This window comes from Eleutherodactylus coqui, chromosome 5, assembly GCF_035609145.1.
Source record: "Eleutherodactylus coqui strain aEleCoq1 chromosome 5, aEleCoq1.hap1, whole genome shotgun sequence".
Taxonomy (NCBI): Eukaryota; Metazoa; Chordata; class Amphibia; order Anura; family Eleutherodactylidae; genus Eleutherodactylus; species Eleutherodactylus coqui.
Window position 1 is genome coordinate 223,000,183 of NC_089841.1, and position 18,467 is coordinate 223,018,649.

Here is an 18,467-nt window from a genome sequence, read left to right on the forward strand (position 1 = left end):
ACACAGGATCATAATAAAATCTGATCACAAAATATTGGATCTGATCGCATAGATTGGGCTATCAAATGATATAACGTTAATTTATTTGAAAACAAATGACAATTTAAAAGCCAAGGAATATATAAAGCCCCTCATATATAAAGATGTAAGTTATCAACGAAGTTGTAACTGCAGATGTTAAAAGAAGTCATAAAATGATTAAAAAGCTGCACAGCGCTAAGAAGGTATTTTCTATCCTAACTTCAGAGTCTCATTCTGACACCGGAGAAGGAGTGCAGTTTCTGAGTTATTCTTTGATTCGTTAAAGGGGTTGTCCTGCGCCGAAACAGGTTTTTTTTTTATTCAATAGGCCCCCCGTTCGGCGCGAGACAAACCCAATGCATGTGTTAAAAAAAAAAAACGTTTAGTACTTACCCGAATCCCCGCGCTGCGGCGACTTCTTCCTTACCTTAGCAAGATGGTCGCCGGGATCTTCACCCACGATGCACCGAGGGTCTTCTCCCATGGTGCACCGTGGGCTCTGTGCGGTCCATTGCCGATTCCAGCCTCCTGATTGGCTGGAATCGGCACACGTGACGGGGTGGAGCTACGCGATGATGCGTAGAAGGGGGCGGAGCCAGAACTCCGCTTGTGCCGAGACCAAAGAGAAGGGAGAAGACCCTTCTGCGCAAGCGCGTCTAATCGGGAGATTAGACGCTGAAATTAGACGGCACCATGGAGACGAGGACGCCAGCAACGGAACAGGTAAGTGAATAACTTCTGTATGGCTCATATTTAATGCACGATGTATATTACAAAGTGCATTAATATGGCCATACAGAAGTGCTTACCCCCACTTGCTTTCTCAGGACAACCCCTTTAAGTGATGAACGTTTTTGTAGACACACCAGGATAAATGAAGAAAAATCAAATCTAAGTGACTTTAGCTGGCCAGTAATTATGTGCCCTAGATCAGGATTTTATGGCCACTGCGGGGTTCAAGGGAATTATTTTTTTTTCCTTTTTGTGAAAGAATTTCATAAAATGGTGGAATAAATCAATATTTTTGCAAATCAGTTTGTAGTTATAAACCCCCAACTCATATTATAGGCCCAGTCAGGAGACTCCCACAAAAACAGTGGATGTGAAACCATTTTGGAGCCTTTAATTTAATATGATATTAAAAAAAAACCAGTAGGGTTATATTGAAATAAATGACTTTTTATATCATACTTTTCCATACCACATCATTATCTCTAGGAATTTCAGTTGAAGTCCTGAATTTCAGGGAAGCTCAGAAGTTTTTTGTGCGCCTACAATTTCTTCATCTGAACGTTTCTATAGGAAACCATTGGTTGTAATAGTCACTTTATTCTTAGGAATGAACCCTAGGAGTTAAATGTTAGTAACAATTTTAAAGTCATATTACAAGGGTGCACAACTTCAGTCCTCAAGGGACCCAACAGGTCATGTTTTTAGGATATTATATAGTAAAAATAAATGTGGCAATGACAATAATTACAACATCTGTGCAATACTGAGGAAATCCAGAAAACATGACCTCAAACAGAACAGTTTTTGAACTTTTTGCATGCTACTGTGGTGTAAGTGTATTGTGAGTGGACAAATTACACATTGGGAATAACCGATGTGAAAACTGAAGAGCACCACCTGCCATTGTTGTGAGAAGTCAACGTTAATTATGAAAGTACAGTAGGGCTGACCGATATGCTACAATACAGCAGATCACCATGAAAAGGAATCAGGGGGCTACCAGACATCAGTTCAGCAAATCCTACTGCACATAGGGCTCCAAAACAGATGAATGGTCCTGCACCTATACTAATAAAGGTGCATCGGAAGAAAATGCTTCAATTTACACTGAAGTACTAGAATTGTAAGGTACTCTGAAGCGATTTGGTTATGAATCAATCCTTGCAGATCATGTACTTCCCTTGCTTTAATTCTCCAGACCTAAAAACCAATTAAGCATCTGTAGGACTAACTCGATCATTGTGTTAGCTTTATGGATCCACTTCAAAGCACCCTTCTGCAACTGTAGGATGCACTGCAGTCAACCTGGCTCCAGATACCTGGGACAACCTTGTTGAGTCAGTCCCAGTCCATCTAACTGCGTTCCTTAAAGCACACTGAAAGTATTCTGGATATTAGCTGGTAGTCATAATAATGTGTGTACAAGTGGCCAACAATAGGGCACTGAGTGAGAAATTGCTCATTTGTTAGAGTTGCTTGGTTTTTAGTTAAAGGGGTTGTCCCGTGAAATCAAGTGGGGGTATACACTTCTGTATGGCCATATTAATGCACTTTGTAATGTACATCGTGCATTAAATATGAGCCATACAGAAGTTATTCACTTACCTGTTCCGTTGCTAGCATCCCCGTCGCCATGGTGCCGTCTAATTTCAGCGTCTAATCGCCCGATTAGACGCGCTTGCGCAGTCCGGTCTTCTCCCTGGTGAATGGGGCCGCTCGTGCCGGAGAGCTGGTCCTTGTAGCTCCGCCCCGTCACGTGTGCCGATTCCAGCCAATCAGAAGGCTGGAATCGGCAATGGACCGCACAGAGCCCACGGTGCACCATGGGAGAAGACCCGTGGTGCATCGTGGGTGAAGATCCCGGCGGCCATCTTAGTAAGGTAAGGAAGAAGTCGCCGCAGCGCGGGGATTCGGGTAAGTACTAAACGTTTTTTTTTTTTAACACATGCATTGGGTTTGTCTCGCGCCGAACGGGGGGCCTATTGAATAAAAAAAAAACCTGTTTCGGCGCAAGCAACCCCTTTAATTTAAACTGTGTAAGCAGAAGTCATTCAGTTTGTGAAAGACTACTTGTTTACTGTGAATGGCTTGATACTGTCAAAACTGATACTGGCATGGATATCACACAACTAAAAGAAGCAGTGCAAAACCAAAAAACATGGAGGGAGCTCGCCTTTAGGGTCGCGGAGGGTCGTGAACGACTAAACGGCTAACAACAACAATAGCAATATTACATTGAATTGAGGCAGGCGACTGGAAGAGATCTCTGCCTCCATTCAGAGAACGACTATTGCTTCTGTGTAAAAGCCCAGGAGCAACAGTTGACCCATGTAAAGGTACATTTATTTTGTAGAAATGCAATTATCCTCATTACTGCATTCTGCTAATTCGCAGGTTGACACAAAAACAGACATTTGTGGCTAATTTGAGTGAACATTTCACTGTTTGATGACATTTACTTTTGTTATTACAATTGTACATATAAATGAAGTTCGTAAAGTACAATATATCGCAGTATTATTTAATACATGGCCCACTGCAACACAATACTGTAGTTTTAATGCAAACTCTTTCTGAGTTTTGGACCTAGGAATATACGGAAATAGTTAGACATGGGCAAATGTAAATTAGCTTGCAAGAATAGAGTCGAAGTGTTGACGTTATGTAACTGTTGACAAGCTGAAAATCATATTTGTTATGCATAAGATCAGTATACAAGAATAATTTAACAAGGTCTCATGCAACAATACACCATTTGATGTAAGACATACTAAAAATAAGAGCATAATTTTATACCATTTTAACCCTCTAATGACCAGCATCTTTGTTTGCCTTTTTGCTGATTCATTCCCATTTTCAAGAGCCATAACTTTTTTTTACATTTATCTGTTGACACTGCCGCATGGGAGCTTGTTTTCTACAGGATGAGTTGTATTTTTTTTTACTATGTAATGTACTGATTTTGAATTTTTTTAAATTTTGTAAGTGGGGTGAAAAAAAGCCAACAATTGCATCACTGTTTTTGAGGTTTGTTTTTAAAGTATTAATGATGCAGCAAATATTATATGTTAATTTTATTCTGGTGCTCAGTAAAAATGGGGCACTACCACATTTATACAGTTTTTTACCGTATATACCGGAGTATAAGGCGACGGGGCGTATAAGACGACCCCCCAACTGTCACCTTATACGCCGGTATACAGTGGAGAAAAAAAAATAAATTCATTACTCACCTCCCACGGCGTTCTGTCGCGCTCCGGCGGGATGTCGCTCGCTCCGGCAGGCTGTCACTCGCTCCTCGTCCCCGGCGCAGCATAGCTTTCTGAATGCGGGGCTTGAAATCCCCGCTTCCAGAAAGCTAATACACACGCCGGCAGCCATGACATCATTGAATGGCTGTGATTGGCTAAAGCACACGTGGCTTCAGCCAATCACACTATCCAATGACATCATTGAATGGGTGTGATTGCTAACACGTGCGCCCTCAGCCAATCACAGCCATTCAATGATGTCATGGCTGCCGGCGTGTGTATTAGCTTTCTGGAAGCGGGGATTTCAAGCCCCGCATTCAGAAAGCTATGCTGCCATGCTGCGCCGGGGACGAGGAGCGAGCGACAGCCTGCCGGAGCGAGCGACATCCCGCCGGAGCGCGACAGAACGCCGTGGGAGGTGAGTAATAAATTATTTTTTTTTACACTTGTTTTTTTTTTGTATTACCAGCGCATAAGACGACCCCCGACTGCAGAGCAGATTTTTCGGGGTTCAAAAGTCGTCTTATACGCCGGTATATACGGTAAGTGTTTTATTACATTTTAAGGATAACTCTCTTTTTCCCATTGATGGAACTTCGGAGGGTTAGATATTTGTCACCTTTTCTGGAGTATATAACTTATTAATCACTTTCAATTTAATTTCTTAGGAGATGAGGTGCCCAAAAAAATGTAGTTCTGGAATTATATATTTTTTTCCTTAGGATGTTTACTGTGTGGGATAAATAATACCTTTGGATAACTTATTAGGATTACTTAAAAATGCTTAAAAGAGGTCACCTGGGATTCATTAAAATTGTATGACAAAAGATGTCTGCCTTAGGTGCTTGAAGAATTCCCTTTATGATAAGGAGTAGATGTGTGTTATTCGTTCAAATGTGTCTAAAAGAGCAGCCAAAATAATATCTTTAAAATGGGGGATACCCTTATCAATCTGCATTAAAAAATCAATATCAGAGATCATGTTTTGTATAACCTTAAGGGAGATGTTTCTCATGGGGGTTGTCAAGACTTTCAAATCAATCACCTTTTTACATAACATAAGGCCCATAGAGATCGAGGGCACTAGAAGCATTTCTTGAGAGAGGTGATTGAAAATCAAAGAAACTAGGAAACTAAGACAGGCCTGCAGAAATATAGCTACTCTGTCTGTTGACTGGAGGATTTCCTCCTACAACCTAAATTTCCAACGAAACTCCTCTCCAGAATTTATACATTTTTATTAGAAAATGCTGCACCACAGGTACAAATTTTCATTATAACCTGGGAAATGGAACTAGACAAAAAGTTCACATGGAAATAAATCATTCCCAATCATTCACATGATTTTTCTAATTACATTAGAATTTAGGAGAATTCTTTTAAGCTAACCTTGAGGTGGTATAAAACACCTGTTTACCTCAAAAGCACATCTCTTACATCCAGATTTGCGCTAGAGATGTTGGTCAACCTCAGGTACTCTATCCCGTTTATGGATTATGGGCCTGCAGCTTAAAGATTTTTGGCATCAAGTAAAATTGATAATTAAGGAATTTGCCTCATGGAGATTTATTTTTTTCCTGAACTGATACTCCTTTAGGTAACTTGAAACCGTCTCAAACTCTCTAGATTTGATGTGGCACCTTGGTTGCTAATGGCTGCTAGACTTTTAATCTCTCTTACCTGTCACTCATGGACATTTCCTGATATTCATTAGTGGCCCGACAATGTCAAACAGCTATATGAATTTGACAAGCTTATAGTGTGAGAAAACAATTCCAGAGATGGCTTCCTGCCCATGTGGAATAGATGGACATTACCAAGTTGCACAGTATCCAACCATACAGCCAAGTAACTATTATCGATATGACATTTTCTTCTTCCTGTTTTTTCCCTTTGTTGGGCAGTGGATAATTCCATTTCTTGGTTCTTCATGGCACATTGTACTCTTGTAAGTCCATACACCTCTCACGGTGATGCTATATGTTTTTATGTGTATAATGTTTTTTATTCCCAGTTTATGTCACATCTTTATATTCTGTATTGTCTTTGCTGACATGTTAGAAATCACCGGATTTGTTATCCTCTTTGTGCTGTAGAGCGGTTTATTGTACAGCTGTTAAAAACTAAGAAAAACAGATTTGAAAAAAAAAATGAAAAAAAGAAAACATTCTATAAAACATGCAACAAAAACGTATATAACATTTTGATAACAATATAAGGATCTTAAAAGGGATTTCCATATTGGACAATACATTGCCCAAGATGCCATTCTTCTATAGCCATGTGACAGCTGCAGTGAATCATTGGCCTTAGTGGCCTTGTGCCATACTTGCCATACACCGCTGACTCCATGATTGATTGCAGCAGTTATATGAGAATACTGACAGGTTATCACTGCAAGACGCTCTGATTGCACAGTGCAGGAGCTAAAGCTACAAGGGGATTAAGTAGGTAAGTAATGGTTCTTCTAAAATAAACACAGAACTACAAAGTTGCCTGCAAATTCTATTGAATTCAACAATTCTGTAAATTTGAACAAACTCGATACAGAACATGAACTGTAAATGCCTTTCATCTGCTTGGATGCGATAAGAAAGATAAAACTGAAGGAAGGTAACACTCAGAGGAATCCTTTAAAAGTTGAATGAAGATAATCTTCAGCAAAGGATGGATTACCTATACAAGTGTTTAATTAGTCTATTATCAGAATCTGGACTAATATTAACTGTCCATTTTCCTCCTTTTAAACTCTGGAGAATTTTCTCAAATGTCCTCAAATTAACAAGGAGACTCTCTGTAGTTCATTATGTTACAAAATTTAGAATCTATGTATCAAAAAGTAGTAGAAGATAAAGCTGCTTTATTTCATATTGTAAAATATAAAGTAAAATTGTAAAATGTAATTAATTAAACCCTTTTTTACTAACACAATTATTTTTTAACAATTAATAAAGTTCATTTAACATCTTAAAGACCAGGATGTTTTGGTCCTAACGGACCAGACACTTTTTAGGCATTTTACCTATGTGGTGGCTTTACTGACCTTTTTTTCTTCAGCTGCAACAATTATTTTTGCTGCATTTTTTCCCATGACACATAGGGTTATTTTTTAATATCTTTTTTCACTGACTTTTTTTGCCCATTTTTTCCCACTTGCCTGTTTTCAGAGAAAATGAACAGCGGTGGGAATAAACACAAAGAGAAGAGAAATATCCTATACACATGTTGTCTTTGGTCAGATTAGAACATAGAACTCCAGCACTGCAAAGCAGCAGCACTGACAGCTGAGCCACTAAGCTACCTTCTATCTTATCTGTTCTCCAGAAGAGAAGAAGAGAAAAACAAGAATAATAAACACAAAGAGAACATACAAACTCAATGCAGAGGTTGTCCATAACCAGCCGTGAACATAGTATCCAAGTGCTACAAGGCAACAGTGCAAGTTACTGAGCCACCAAGATTATTCCTTCTTCCTCCTGCTTCTTTATCTTTGGAGGTAAAGGAGAGAAAAAAGAAAGGGAATGAGAAGAAGATCTTCCTATTCTGCTTCATTTTTTTTCCTTTTTCCTGTTTTTGCATAACCTCCTTATCCTGTTCTTCTCTTTCTTAGATTTCTTCTTATTATTCTCCTTCTTTGCTTTCTTCTTCTCCCTCTCCTCAGGAGAAGTAGAGAAAGCAAAGGAGAATAAAAAAGCAAAGATAAAGAAGGAGGAAGTAGGAAGAAGAAGGAAGAAGGAAGAAGAAAGAAGAAGGAGGAAGAAGGAAGAGGGGGAGGAGAAGGATGGTTCAGTCATTAGCACTCTTGCATTGTATTGCTGAGGACAATATCTATATGGACTTCTCTCTGTGCTTCTCTATCTCCTCAACCCAAAAAGTAAGACCCAGCATGGTGACTCAGTTTTTAGCCCTGCTGCCTTGCAGTACTGGAGTTCCATGCTCAAAATTGACCAACGGCAACATCTGGGTGGGATTTTTCTGTTCTCTTTCAGTTTATTCTTGCTGTTGCTTTTCTTTTCCTCTGGAGCAGAACAGACAAGTGTAGTGGTTCAGTTGTTAACATTGCTGATTTGCAGTAGTCGAGTTGAAGGTTTGAATCTGGCCAAGGTCAACATCTGAATGGGATTTTTCTATTTTCTTTGTGTTCATTTACTCTGGAGCATAACAGACAAGCGTGGTGGCTCTGTTGCTAGCCCTCCTGTTTTACAGTGAAGGAGTTGTAGATTTGAATCTGTCTAATGGCAACAGCGAGGTGGAGGCTTTTATAGTCCATACAGATGTTATCTTTTATGGGATTTGAATCTAGCACCCGGGTACTGAAACCCAACAGTGCTAACAACTAAGCCACATTAATGGAAGAAAACACACACATGTCAAATCAATTTTTATTCCCATTGAAATAAATGGAAATTGGCTGTTCTAGTTTATGCTTATTTTTTTAAAACTGCAACCTGAATATTTTAATGATTGCTCAACACTAGAGATGAGCGAACACCAAAATGTTCGGGTGTTCGTTATTCGTAACGAACTTCCCGTGATGCTCGAGGGTTCGTTTCGAACAACGAACCCCATTGAAGTCAATGGGCGACCAGAACATTTTTGTATTTCGCCGATGCTCGCTAAGGTTTTCATGTGTGAAAATCTGGGCAATTCAGGAAAGTGATGGGAATGACACAGTGACGGATAGGGCAGGCGAGGGGCTACATGTTGGGCTGCATCCTAAGTTCACAGGTCCCACTATTAAGCCACAATAGCGGCAAGAGTGGGCCCCCCCCCCCCTCCCAACAACTTTTACTTCTGAAAAGCGCTCATTAGCATGGCATACCTTTGCTAAGCACCACACTACCTCCAACAAAGCACAATCACTGCCTGCATGACACTCCACTGCCACTTCTCCTGAGTTACATGCTGCCCAACCGCACCCCCTCCCCCCCACAGCGCACACCAAACTGTCCCTGCGCAGCCTTCAGCTGCCCTCATGCCACACCACCCTCATGTCTATTTAGAAGTGCATCTGCCACGACGAGGGACCGCAGGCACACACTGCACAGGGTTGGCACGGCTAGGTAGCGACCCTCTTTAATAGGGGCGGGGCGATAGCCCACAATGCTGTACAGAAGCAATGAGAAATAGAATCCTGTGCCACCGCCATCAGGAGCTGCACACGTGGGCATAGCAATGGGGAACCTATGTGCCACACACTATTCATTCTGTCAAGGTGTCTGCATGCCCCAGTCAGACCGGGCTTTTTAATTCATAGACACAGGCAGGTACAACTCCCTATTGTGAAGTCCCTGTCGACCCACAGCATGGGTGGCTCCCTGGAACCCACCGGCGGTACACAGAAATATCCCATTGCATTGCCCAACACAGCTGAGGTAGTAATGTCGTGCTTAATGCAGGTGGGCTTCGGCCCACACTGCATGCCCCAGTCTGACTGGGGTTCTTTATAAGTGTACAGATGTAGTAAAAAGTCCGTGTGCACCTACAGCATGGGTGGGTGCCAGGAAGCCACCGGCGGTACATAGAAATATCCCATTGCATTGCCCAACACAGCTGAGGTAGTAATGTTGTGCTTAACCCTTTCCAATCCAATTTGTATATGGTTTTCCTAGGGGGCTTACTCTTTTTCTGCTGTTATACAACGGCGCTATATGCTGGCTAAAGCCAGTACTGCATGAGCTGACACGTAGGATAGGCTCCGACAGCAGAGAGGCTGGCAATATACAGTAAGAGAACCCCGACGGACGTCTACCAACAACGGAGCTGTACAGCCTTAAACCCTAATGTCTTCAAAGGTCACACAGTGGACTGGAAAGGGTTAATGCAGGTGGGTTTTCGGCCCACACTGCATGCCCCAGTCAGACTGGGGTTCTTTACAAGTGGACACATGTAGGTTAAACTCCCTGTGGACCCACTGCCTGGGTGGGTGCCAGGAAGCCACCGGCGTTACATAGAAATATCCCATTGCATTGCCCAACACAGCTGAGGTAGTAATGTCGTGCGTAATACAGGTGGGCTTCGGCCCACACTGCATGCCCCAGTCAGACGGGTTCTTTAGAAGTGTACAGATGTATTAAAAACTCAGTGTGCACCTACAGCATGGGTGGCTCCCTGGAACCCACCGGCGGTACATAAAAATATCCCATTGCATTGCCCAACACAGCTGAGGTAGTAATGTCGTGCGTAATACAGGTGGGCTTCGGCCCACACTGCATGCCCCAGTCTGACTGGGGTTCTTTACAAGTGGACACATGTAGGTTAAACTCCCGGTGGACCCACTGCCTGGGTGGGTGCCAGGAAGCCACCGGCGTTACATAGAAATATCCCATTGCATTGCCCAACACAGCTGAGGTAGTAATGTCGTGCGTAATACAGGTGGGCTTCGGCCCACACTGCATGCCCCAGTCAGACGGGTTCTTTAGAAGTGTACAGATGTATTAAAAACTCAGTGTGCACCTACAGCATGGGTGGCTCCCTGGAACCCACCGGCGGTACATAAAAATATCCCATTGCATTGCCCAACACAGCTGAGGTAACGTCAGCTGTAATGCAGGTGGGCTAAAAATTAATTTGATTACACTGTAGGCGAGGGCCCACAAAAATTGCTGTATCAACAGTACTAATGTACATCCCAAAAATTGGCCATGGCCAGCCAAGAGGGCAGGTGAAACCCATTAATCGCTTTGGTTAATGTGGCTTAAGTGGTAACTAGGCCTGGAGGCAGCCCAGTGTAACGAAAAATTGGTTCAAGTTAAAGTTCCAATGCTTTTAAGCGCATTGAAACTTATAAAAATTGTTCTGAAAAATTATTTGAGTGAGCCTTGTGGCCCTAAGAAAAATTGCCCGTTCAGCGTGATTACGTGAGGTTTCAGGAGGAGGAGCAGGAGGAGGAGGAGGAGGAATATTAGACACAGATTGATGAAGCAGAAATGTCCCCGTTTTGGATGGTGAGAGAGAACGTAGCTTCCATCCGCGGGTGCAGCCTACGTATTGCTTACGTATCGCTGCTGTCCGCTGGTGGAGAACAGAAGTCTGGGGAAATCCAGCCTTTGTTCATCTTGATGAGTGTTAGCCTGTCGGCACTGTCGGTTGACAAGCGGCTACGCTTATCTGTGATGATTCCCCCAGCCGCACTAAACACCCTCTCCGACAGGACGCTAGCCGCAGGACAAGCAAGCACCTCCAGGGCATACAGCGCTAGTTCAGGCCACATGTCCAGCTTCGACACCCAGTAGTTGTAGGGGGCAGAGGCGTCACCAAGGATGGTCGTGCGATCCGCTACGTACTCCCTCACCATCCTTTTACAGTGCTCCCGCCGACTCAGCCGTGACTGGGGAGCGGTGACACAGTCTTGGTGGGGAGCCATAAAGCTGGCCAGGCCCTTAAAGACTGTTGCACTGCCTGGGATGTACATGCTGCTCGATCTACGCACATCCCCTGCTACCTTGCCCTCGGTACTGCGCCTTCTGCCACTAGCGCTGTCGGCTGGGAATTTTACCATCAGCTTGTGCGCAAGGGTCCTGTGGTATAGCAACACTCTCGAACCCCTTTCCTCTTCGGGAATCAGAGTGGGCAGGTTCTCCTTATACCGTGGATCGAGCAGTGTGTACACCCAGTAATCCGTCGTGGCCAGAATACGTGCAACGCGAGGGTCACGAGAAAGGCATCCTAACATGAAGTCAGCCATGTGTGCCAGGGTACCAGTACGCAACACATGGCTGTCCTCACTAGGAAGATCACTTTCAGGATCCTCCTCCTCCTCCTCCTCCTCCTCAGGCCATACACGCTGAAAGGATGACAGGCAATCAGCCGGTGTACCGTCAGCAGCGGCCCAAGCTGTCTCTTCCCCCTCCTCCTCATCCTCCTCATGCTCCTCCTCCTCCTCCTGTACGCGCTGAGAAATAGACAGGAGGGTGCCCTGACTATCCAGCGGCATACTGTCTTCCCCCGCCCCCGTTTCCGAGCGCAAAGCAGCTGCCTTTATGGTTTGCAGGGAATTTCTCAAGATGCATAGCAGAGGAATGGTGACGCTAATGATTGTAGCATCGCCGCTCACCACCTGGGTAGACTCCTCAAAATTACCAAGGACATGGCAGATGTCTGCCAACCAGGCCCACTCTTCTGAAAGGAATTGAGGAGGCTGACTCCCACTGCGCCGCCCATGTTGGAGTTGGTATTCGACTATAGCTCTCCGTTGTTCATAGAGCCTGGCCAACATGTGGAGCGTAGAGTTCCACCGTGTGGGCACGTCGCACAGCAGTCGGTGCACTGGCAGCTTAAAGTGATGTTGCAGGGTGCGCAGGGTGGCAGCGTCCGTGTGGGACTTGCGGAAATGTGCGCAGAGCCGGCGCGCCTTTACGAGCAGGTCTGACAAGCGTGGGTAGCTTTTCAGAAAGCGCTGAACCACCAAATTAAAGACGTGGGCCAGGCATGGCACGTGCGTGAGGCTGCCGAGCTGCAGAGCCGCCACCAGGTTACGGCCGTTGTCACACACGACCATGCCCGGTTGGAGGCTCAGCGGCGCAAGCCAGCGGTCGGTCTGCTGTGTCAGACCCTGCAGCAGTTCGTGGGCCGTGTGCCTCTTATCGCCTAAGCTGAGTAGTTTCAGCACGGCCTGCTGACGCTTGCCCACCGCTGTGCTGCCACACCGCGCGACACCGACTGCTGGCGACATGCTGCTGCTAACACATCTTGATTGTGAGACAGAGGAGGAGGAGGAGGAGGAGGAGGGTGCTTTAGTGGAGGAAGCATACACCTCCGCAGATACCAGCACCGAGCTGGGGCCCGCAATTCTGGGGGTGGGTAGGACGTGAGCGGTCCCAGGCTCTGACTCTGTCCCAGCCTCCACTAAATTCACCCAATGTGCCGTCAGGGAGATGTAGTGGCCCTGCCCGCCTGTGCTTGTCCACGTGTCCGTAGTTAAGTGGACAGTGGCAGTAACCGCGTTGGTGAGGGCGCGCACAATGTTGCGGGAGACGTGGTCGTGCAGGGCTGGGACGGCACATCGGGAAAAGTAGTGGCGACTGGGAACTGAGTAGCGCGGGGCCGCCGCCTCCATGATACTTTTGAAGGACTCCGTTTCCACAACCCTATACGGCAGCATCTCAAGGCTGATGAATTTTGCGATGCGGACGGTTAACGTTTGAGCGTGCGGGTGCGTGGCGGCGTACTTGCGCTTGCGCTCGAACACTTGCGCAAGCGACGGCTGAACGGTGCGCTGAACTACACTGCTGGATGGGGCCGAGGACAGCGGAGATGAGGGTGTGGGTGCAGGCCATGAGGCGGTAGTGCCTGTGTCCTGAGAGGGGGGTTGCATCTCAGTGGCAGGTTGGGGCACAGGGGGAGAGGCAGGGGTGCAAACCGGAGGCGGTGAACGGCCTTTGTCCCACCTTGCGGGGTGCTTGGCCATCATATGTCTGCGCATGGTGGTGGTGGTGAGGCTGTTGGTGTTGGCTCCCCGGCTGAGCTTTGCGCGACAAAGGTTGCACACCACTGTTCGTCGGTCGTCAGGCGTCTCTGTGAAAAACTGCCAGACCTTAGAGCACCTCGGCCTCCGCAGGGTGGCATGGCGCGAGGGGGCGCTTTGGGAAACACTTGGTGGATTATTCGGTCTGGCCCTGCCTCTACCCCTGGCCACTGCACTGCCTCTTGCAACCTGCCCTGCTGATGCCCTTGACTCCCCCTCTGAAGACCTGTCCTCCTGAGTAAGCGTTGCACACCAGGTGGGGTCAGTCACCTCATCGTCCTGCTGCTCTTCCTCCGAATCCTCTGTGCGCTGCTCCCTGGGACTTACTGCCCTTACTACTACCTCACTGCAAGACAACTGTGTCTGATCGTCATCGTCCTCCTCACCCACAGAAAGTTGTTGAGACAGTTGGCGGAAGTCCCCAGCCTCTTCCCCCGGACCCCGGGAACTTTTGAATGGTTGGGCATCAGTGACGATAAACTCCTCTGGTGGGAGAGGAACCGCTGCTGCCCAATCTAAGCAGGGGCCCGAGAACAGTTCCTGGGAGTGCTCCCGCTCCTGAGCAGGTGTTATTGTAGTGGAGTGAGGAGGCTGGGAGGAAGGAGGAGCAGCAGACAGAGGATTCGGATTGGCAGCAGTGGACGGCGCAGAACTGCGGGTAGACGATAGGTTGCTCGAAGCACTTTCTGCCATCCAGGACAGGACCTGCTCACACTGCTCATTTTCTAATAACCGTCTCCCGCGTGGACCCATTAATTGGGCGATGAATGTGGGGACGCCAGAAACGTGCCTCTCTCCTAATCGCGCAGCAGTCGGCTGCGACACACCTGGATCAGGAGCTTGGCCTGTGCCCACACCCTGACTTGGCCCTCCGCGTCCTCGGCCACGTCCACGTCCTCTAGGCCTACCCCTACCCCTCAGCATGCTGTATTACCAGTGATTTGATTTCACAGGCAGAAAATAAATTGGCGCAAGACTGCAGGCCAAATATAATTTTTGCCCTTTTTGGAAAACGAAAGGCCCCACTGCCTCTAGTGAATGAATTATCTAAGTTTAATAACTGTGCTGTGTCCCTGCTTATGTGTCACAGAACGTGAGGGTAGCAGAGTTATTATAACTCTGGCAGAGCAGGTATTTTTTTTCCCAATTAAGGAAAGCAAATGGCGAAGCCAGCAGTAAAGCGTAGCTGGGTGCGTATGATTTAGCACTGTTCTTCACGCAGCTCACACGTCTCCACCGCCCGTAAGGACGGACAGAGGCTGGACAAATAGATTTGTTTTCAGTTTTTTCCCACCAAAAGGCAGCACTGCGTATATTCTATGAACAGGAGAAGTTTAATAACTGTGCTGTGTCCCTGCTTATGTGTCACAGAACGTGAGGGTAGCAGAGTTATTATAACTCTGGCAGAGCAGGTATTTTTTTTCCCAATTAAGGAAAGCAAATGGCGAAGCCAGCAGTAAAGCGTAGCTGGGTGCGTATGATTTAGCACTGTTCTTCACGCAGCTCACACGTCTCCACCGCCCGTAAGGACGGACAGAGGCTGGACAAATAGATTTGTTTTCAGTTTTTTCCCACCAAAAGGCAGCACTGCGTATATTCTATGAACAGGAGAAGTTTAATAACTGTGCTGTGTCCCTGCTTATGTGTCACAGAACGTGAGGGTAGCAGAGTTATTATAACTCTGGCAGAGCAGGTATTTTTTTTCCCAATTAAGGAAAGCAAATGGCGAAGCCAGCAGTAAAGCGTAGCTGGGTGCGTATGATTTAGCACTGTTCTTCACGCAGCTCACACGTCTCCACCGCCCGTAAGGATGGACAGAGGCTGGACAAATAGATTTGTTTTCAGTTTTTTCCCACCAAAAGGCAGCACTGCGTATATTCTATGAACAGGAGAAGTTTAATAACTGTGCTGTGTCCCTGCTTATGTGTCACAGAACGTGAGGGTAGCAGAGTTATTATAACTCTGGCAGAGCAGGTATTTTTTTTCCCAATTAAGGAAAGCAAATGGCGAAGCCAGCAGTAAAGCGTAGCTGGGTGCGTCTGATTTAGCAATGTTGTTCACGCAGCTCACACGTGTCCACAGGCGTTAGGACGGACAGAGGCTGGACAAATAGATTTGTTTTCAGTTTTTTCCCACCAAAAGGCAGCACTGCGTATATTCTATGAACATGAGAAGTTTAATAACTGTGCTGTGTCCCTGCTTATGTGTCACAGAACGTGAGGGTAGCAGAGTTATTATAACTCTGGCAGAGCAGGTATTTTTTTTCCCAATTAAGGAAAGCAAATGGCGAAGCCAGCAGTAAAGCGTAGCTGGGTGCGTATGATTTAGCAATGTTTTTCACGCAGCTCACACGTCTCCACCGCCCGTAAGGACGGACAGAGGCTGGACAAATAGATTTGTTTTCAGTTTTTTCCCACCAAAAGGCAGCACTGCGTATATTCTATGAATAATAACTGTGTTGTGGCCCTGCCTATACAATTCTTTCCCTGCAGTATCAATGGAGGGTGGAATGCTCTGCAGAGGCGATTTTGAGAAGCCCACAAAAAATGCAGCACAGCTAACAGCAGCCTGGACAGTACTGCACACTGATAAATATGGCCCTAGAAAGGACCGTTGAGGTTCTTGAAGGCTACACTCACTCCTAACACTCTCCCTGCCTATGCAGCACTTCTGTCCCTAATGCCAGGTGCAACGGTCTGCAGAGGCGATTTTGAGAAAAAAAAAAATCCCACTGCTAACAGCAGCCAACACACAGCTATCAGTGGCCCTAATAAGGACCTTTGGGGGGGTCTTGAAGCCTACACTAACTACCAATTCTTTCCCTACAGCAGCTCCGGTATAAACAGCACTGTCCCTCATCTAACTCACACCGCATCTGAGGCGAACCGCGGGAGGGGCCGACTTTTATATTAGGCGAACACCTGATCTCGCCAGCCACTCACAGCAGGGGGGTGGTATAGGGCTTAAACGTTGCAGGGGGAAGTTGTAATGCCTTCCCTGTCTTTCAATTGGCCAGAAAAGCGCGCTAACGTCTCAGGGAAGGAAGTGAAAGTAACCAGAACACCGCATGGTGTTCGTTACGAATAACGAACATCCCGAACACCCTAATATTCGCACGAATATCAAGCTCGGACGAACGCGTTCGCTCATCTCTACTCAACACTATTAATAACATTTTCAGTGCAAACATGATGCATTTTTTACAACATCTAGCATTCTATGCAGCCTTTTCCTTGAATCTCCCAGAATGTATCCTTCTCACACCCTCACTAAGAGGACCAAATTAACATATAAACACACACACTTTACATATCAAGGCACCCAGTTAAGAATATTATTAATTAATCATTATTCTTTTACTTCAATCACTTATAAAACATAAATATAATGAAAAAAAAACTAAGAAATAGTTGTAAGTACAGATAAGTGTTGTTCCTTATCTTTCCTCTTTGTTTGAGATATTCTGAGATGTATGGAATAAAGGCTGGACAGACATCTGTCTGGGATGCTTTAGTGAATCCTGCACTGAGCAGGGGGTTGGACCCGTTGACCCTGGAGGTCCCTTCCAACTCTACCATTCCATGATGAGCTTTGGGGGAAAAAAAATCCATGATAATTTGTCAGCAAGTGTATATACTTAATTTGTCTTGCCACCATGTCATGATAATGCATTTAATTTGTATTGTAAGTTGGAGTCCTTAAACAAAATTCATGGAAAGTTAGATGATTATTTGTGTAAAAATGACAGCCAATGTGCAAGTCACTTTATTTATCTGAAATCACATAGTTATGCTGGAGAAGCAAGCTGCAGCGCTGTCCACTAGGGTTTCCCTTCCTTTTTGCTTGCAGTATACTGCCTGCTGTAAAGTGTTTTCTATACTCACATGCTTCTGTGATCCAGTAATGTTCCCCTCTGAAGTTGGCATGCAGCACGAAAATCATGCTCCTCTGCAGTGTGCTCATAGGATTAAAGAATGAAATTTGTAAAACCTTTTTATTTGCAGTTACCATTTACTGGCTCATTTGACCATTCTAGCTATATTTTTCATATTGCCTAAATGTCATTGTTCATAAAACAGATTAAGCATATGCTTTTCAGATTAAAATGTAAAAAAAATGTGTTCACATTAAACATATCTTAGGGCTCAGTCAGACGATTGTTTTCGCATGCGCAAAAAGAGCGCTTCCAAAAAGAACCAATGGGTTCCTATAGAAGCGCTCACACGAGAGAATATAGCAGTGCAAAACGATGCGGACGTAACAAGGATAGAACATTAGCTATATTTGGTGCGCTGCACAGAATTTTTCATTGACTCCTATGGGAGCAGGAGTTAATGGAAACTCCTCCGCTGGGAATAGATTCTCCGCAGCTTACAGCAGGGCATTTAAAAGGTGCTGCCCAGAAGCACATTTTAAATGTCCCACTGTAAACTTCTGTTACTCATTGCCAGGATGAGGGGACTTCCTGAGGGTTTCCTAACAGGAATTTACAATGGACATTTAAAATGTGCTTTTGGGCAGCACCCTCTAGCTATGCCCCCTCTATGTTGTGCTTTGGGGAATCTCTGTAAGAATCCACATAGCCCCACCCCCTCTCACTAGCCATGCCCACCTTCTCTGCACTATGAGGATATCCCTCGCGGTTCCCATAGCAGGGAAAGAGAAAGGAGCTATGGGAGATTTCCCCATAGCAGGCAGAGCGAGGGGAGCTATGGGGGATTTCCCCATGGCAGGGAGAAAAAGCGGAGCAATGGAGGATTAACTCATTGCCCCATTCCGTCTCTCCCTGCTATGGCGAAATCTCCATAGCTCCGCTCTCTCTCCCTGCTATGGGGAAATCCTGAAACACTGCGGGGCTTCTTCACTCTCTCCTTCTGGAGCAGCTGTGCTTCTCCAAGTGCAGCTGCTCCAGTGAATAGGCGATTTTCATGCACATGAAGCTCGAGTCTTTTGAAATATTGCCCATTCATGTGATTTCGGCAGATGCGAGCGCTGAT